Genomic DNA, 6,000 nt, shown 5'->3' with positions numbered 1-6,000 from the left:
ATAGTAAACAGCCTAAAGTTATGTTAATTTGTGTTTGGTTGACAACGCAAACAAATATCAACATTTTGTTTCAAATATGTTTATTGTAAAGCAATGGTATTCATGTATACAGTTGGACAGTATGTTTTGAGAGTTTCTTTAAATGTTAACATTTAAAGGAGATGTACAGTATCTACTGCTTGGATAGTTAAATCTGAGACACTGGCTTAATCCCATTCTTTAAAGGCCCAGTGCAGTCAAAAAGTAGATTTTTTGTGTTTTATATATATATATTCACACTATGAGGTTGGCCCTTTAACTTTTATTTTTGTTGGGTTAGAGACATGAATCTCCAAGTTAGAAGGCTATTTATTGTATTTCGAAAGTGATATTGAATTGTATTTGGTTGTCAACGCAAAGAGATTTATCTTCTGCTTGGATAGTTCCATCTGTGCCATTGACTTAGTCTGGCTTTATTTCTAGTTTGTCTACAAATTAATAATTGATATGTCTCAACCTCAATCAAAAATCTAAGTTAAAGAATAGGACTAAATCAAATCAAAACAAATGTTAGATAAAGTTTGATTTGATCCTATACTTTAACTTAGATTTTTGGTTGGTGGTGGAGATGTGAATTCAAAATGTCAACTATTAATGTGTAGACAAACTGGAATTAAAGCCAGTGGCACAGTTGGAACTATCAAGGATAGAGCGCGATGAGCAGAGTAAAGCCCCCTCAGCCAAACCCTCCCCTAACCTGGACGACGCCCTATGGGACTCCCAGCCACAGCCGGGAATGACATAGCCTGGGATCGAACCCAAGGCTGTAGTGACAAAGCAACACTATGATGCAGTGCCTTAGACTGCTGCGCCACTCGGGAGGCACTCAATGTATAATTTTCATATCAGACATATCAACTGAAATAGACTATTCACCAACCGCTCAGTTACCCAAGGTTAATTCTGGCTAGATCTAAAGGTACAGGTGGAATTAGCCAAATTTGGCCTACCAGTTCAAAGTCAGCCTACTTCTCGATACTCAACAGAGAGGAAAACATAGCTAAACTGTTGTTTTTCTATTAAACTCAATACTGCTATTGTTTTTAATTTCATAAAGCATCTTGTGTTTCTTAACCAGGCAAAGGGTAGCTAAGGAACAGATCAAAATGTACTTGGGAGAGGTGTTGGTTCAACTCAAGGTGTCTTGGGAGTGTGCAAAGCTGCCAAGAGTGTGCCATAGGGTCATCAAGGCAAACTACTTTGAAGTAGTTTTGAAGAATCTCAAATACAAAATATATTTTGATTTGTTTAACACTTTTTTGGTTGCTACATGATTCCATATGTGTTATTTCAGAGTTTTGTTGTCTTCACTATTATTCTACAATGTAGAAAATAGTAAAAATAAAGAAAAACCCTGGAATGAGTAGGTGTGTCCAAACTTTTGACTGATACTGTATGTGTTATAGCTTTACACCCCTGCTATATTGTGGATAAAGAGTTACCTGTCTAACAGAACACAGAGGGTGTTCTTTAATGGAAGCCTCTCCAACATAATCCAGGTAGAATCAGGAATTCCCTAGGGCAGCTGTTTAGGCCCCTTACATTTTTCAATCTTTACTAACAATATTCCACTGGCTTTGAGTAAAGCCAGTGTATCTATGTATGCGGATGACTCAACACTACACACGTCAGTTACCACAGTGACTGAAATGACAGCAACACTTAACAAAGAACTGCAGTTAGTTTCAGAATGGATGGCAAGGAATAAATGAGTCCTAAATATTAAAAAAACTAAAAGCATGGTATTTGGGAAAAATCTTTCACTAAACTCAACTAAATCTTGTAATAAATAATGTGGAAATTGAGCAAGTCATGGTCAAAACATATTGATACAACAGTTATGAGGATGGGGAAAGGTCTTTCTATAATTAAGCGCTGCCCTGCATTCTTAACAGCACAATCAACAAGGCAGGTCCTACAGGCCCTAGTTTTGTCGCACCTGGTCTACTGTTCAGTCGTTTAGTCAGGTGCCACAAAGAGGGACTTTGCAGCACGACTTGCTGGGAACAGAGCAGCACGACTTGCCCTTGGATGTACACGGTGAGCTAACATTGATAATATGCAAGTCAATCTCTCCTGGCTCAAAGTGGAGGAGTGATTGACTTCATCACTACTTGTATTTGTGAGAGGTTGACAGGTTCAACATTGACATGTTGAATGCACCGAGCTGTCTGTTTGAACCACTGGCACACTGCTGGGACACCATACATACCCCACAAGACATGCCACTAGATGTCTCTTCACAGTTCCCAAGTCCAGAACAAACTATGGGAGGTGCACAATTGTCTCGTCTTGTTTTAGTCAACTGAAATGAAAACTCATTTTCGTTTAGTTATGTATTTTCTGGGTCTATTTACTCACTTATAGTCCAGTCAATTGCCACTGAAAAATGACTAATATTTTAGCCACAATTTTTGTTGACGAAATTAACAGTGGCCCGATTTCGTCTTTGCTTTGGTCTGAGCTACTTAAAGTAAGGCGTTTAAGGATGTTATGTAAAAGTAATGACCGCTCACTCTATAGTCCTGGGCACAAAGACATGTGTGTTGTGTTGGGGAGGGGGGTCTCTGAACATCACAGCTGGCCCTGGGGACTTAAAGGACCTCTGCCACACACACCCCAGTCCCCCCCCCCCTCGGTACCCAGGCCCACCACCAAAGGACAAAGGGGGTTGGTCGAGTCGGGCATCTGGGGTTAGGGTGGATGGAAGCCTCAGAAGGCAACAAAAGGATGGAGACAGAAACAGAAGGATGGAGAGAGCAGTGGACGAAAACTCACAGCATCTGCTGCTTTCTTGCTCTGTATGCTAATGGTTTGTGGATGATATGTAGACAAAGTCATGCCCATTGTCAGCTAGATGTGATTGTTTGATTGCCTACGGACTCAGCTAGGATCACATCCCATCTCTAGAACACACATAAAAAAATGAACAATGAGCTCTGTTATTTAATCGGCCTTAATCGTGGTGACTTGATGAGATGACTGGCAGGGAGAGATTAGACATTGTCGACAGGAGTAGACAATCAAAACACGCATTGGGATCTGACTGTGATTAGATTTTCTTGACCAACTTCAGAGTTAGTTGAAGACACATCTTGTAAGGACATCCTTGAAGTGTAAATGAGTCCAGACAACGATGCGTATGAATTTGGCCAACGTCATGTTTGTCCCGACCTCTCAAAAAAATGACACTGGCCAGTTGAATTAGAAACCAAGTGCCTACTTGCACTGTGGTCAGTTGCCAAAGCTCAATACCGTGTCCAGCTCTTAATAAAATTGGCATGTGTAGAAATAAATATATTTATGAAGAAATATCATCCCAAATGAGAGAAAATGTGTTCTCCGGTTCCCACGTCCGATGCCAGCTCAAAATCGAATATTTGGAAACATTGCAGGCTATATAGAAAGGCCAAGGACTGCAATAGCAGAATTTAGACTAAACTACAAATGTACTGGGGATGCATGGGATGGACTGCAGTGTATGGCAAATTATAATGTGCTGCAACCTGGTGTCAGAGCATGTCGTATTATTTTGTACGTAAAATCAGAAACAACATTTAGTATGATATGTTACGTTTCATATAGTATGTATTAGTTTGTGGATGTCCATCGCCCATTTGGTAGTTAATGTTACGAATTACAATTCATATTATATGTTACATATTTGAAAAACGTGCTATATGTTACGAATGAGCAAAATGTACAATACGTTACCAATTTGCTAAACTTATGTTATGATTTCTTGCTAGGTAGCTAACGTTAGCTAGCTGGCTAATGTTAGGTAAGCTAGGGGTTAGGGTAAGGGTTAGCTAACATGCTAAGTAGTTGCAAAGTAGATAAAAAGTTGTAGTAGCAGTTGAAAAGTTGCTAATTAGCTCAAATGCTAAAGTTGTCTTTGATGAGATTTGAACTCGCGTTATATGTCCACCCCTCCAACCCGACCAACTGCCCTATTTTCATTTTTTGCCTTAAGTAACCATCTGTCTTATGTAACCATACCAAACTTAACATATCACTCAAAAAGAGTGTCTGGATTTACATTTACTATGTTACGTCTCTATGAGACCAATATGAGACCAATATGAGACCAATCTGTAAAACTAGACTACTTGCAGATGTACCTTTAACCATTTGTTTAGGCTACACCTTGTTCAGTCATGATAGATATAGCCTATGTAGCTAATAAGGTAACAACCTGGGGAAAAACAAAGAAAAATAAATCAATGATAAAAAATATTTAAAAAATACAACCTGGGGCGGGTTCAGCAGGACACAACGTTTTGGAACGTTCAGATAGAAATATGCTAGGTAGAACAAACATGCCTCTCTGACATGTTGAATAAGAAACATCTGCTCTATTCATGCTATTTCCATCTGCAATGTTCAGAACATTTAGCAACTGAACGTGGCACTGGTAACATTGCCAGTAGTCTATATGGCACAGAAAGAAAGGAAAAGGGATAGCAAACAATTTATTGACTAAATTCCTCTTGCCACTACACTATATCGGACGATGTAAATCCTTTTATTTGAAGTTAATGGGGACCCAGTGACTCAGGCTTGAGCACTTTGACCAAGACTCGAGCACTGGGACTCGACTTGTGACTCGATCATTGGTGACTCTGCCTTGGACTCGAGCACAGTGGACTTGGGACTCGATTCGGACTCAAGGTTTAGTAACTAGACGACATCACTTTAGCCCCTGTTCTGCTTTTGGACACAAATGTGGCTTTGGAACAGTGATAACAATGGCAAGGACGCGACCTAGTGATGGAGGTGCAACCCATACTACTTACCAATACTTTGCAGCACCATCTAATGATTGTGCTACTCTCGCTCGTTCTGCACTTTTGTGTGTCTGTTTTGTGTGTATTGTGCAATATCTATGTATGCTGATAAGGAATTGACATGGTCAGATTACTCTTATATATTCTTATATATGTTTGTCATAGTTCTGCTGTTGGGAAGAAATGAGGAGGTTATGCAGACAAATGTGTTGGTAGGACAAGGCTATGTATGTTTGAAAGTCAGTGATTTATGTTTACTAAAGGTAAAATGAAGCAATACAAATGTGATGTGACTAAAATGTGACTAAAATGAAAAGGCATTTAGTGGACTAAAATGGCCCACTGTTTGTGTCATTTTGACAATAACTAAACCAAATCATAATCCAAATAACAAAAATGTGACTAAGACTTCATTATATTTGAGTCAAAATGACGAAGAATAGACTAAATCAACAACAACACAAAATGAGTGTCAAAATGAACACTGTCTCGGGCTCAGCAACACCAGTCCACCTTCAACCTGCCCCTCCAAAATGAACACTGTCTCGGGCTCAGCAACACCAGTCCACCTTCAACCTGCCCCTCCAAAATGAACACTGTCTCGGGCTCAGCAACACCAGTCCACCTTCAACCTGCCCCTCCAAAATGAACACTGTCTCGGGCTCAGCAACACCAGTCCACCTTCAACCTGCCCCTCCAAAATGAACACTGTCTCGGGCTCAGCAACACCAGTCCACCTTCAACCTGCCCCTCCAAAATGCAAATCCCTTCACGTCCACCCTCAGATTGAAACGCATCTAATTATGTATCCCTGCCTGCTGCCATATTTGGGCGCGGTGGCCATGAAAGGAGGACATAGGGAGGGAGGAGGGAGGGGATTGAATAAAAATGCAGTCTATTGTGTTGGACCTTGACCCCTTTAAGGGTCAACTGGCATGTGACACCAGGAGGGGAGGGGCTTTACATGGGCCTCACATTATCAACCGCTCCGCTCCCCCAGGGGCTAGGGTGTGTGTTTAAGTGTGTTGGGGGAGTAAGTGGGGTGTACAGGTTACCACATACACAGACAAACACAGGCAGGCTATGACCAAAAGGACTGCTATGCTTCCCACTGAAAATGTCTAATGAAGCTTTGGAGTGTACAACTATCTTCAGACCAATTCTCCAATTCCAA

This window comes from Oncorhynchus keta, chromosome 9 (genome assembly GCF_023373465.1).
Source record: "Oncorhynchus keta strain PuntledgeMale-10-30-2019 chromosome 9, Oket_V2, whole genome shotgun sequence".
In the NCBI taxonomy this organism is placed as follows: domain Eukaryota; kingdom Metazoa; phylum Chordata; class Actinopteri; order Salmoniformes; family Salmonidae; genus Oncorhynchus; species Oncorhynchus keta.
This window is presented reverse-complemented; position numbering follows the sequence as displayed.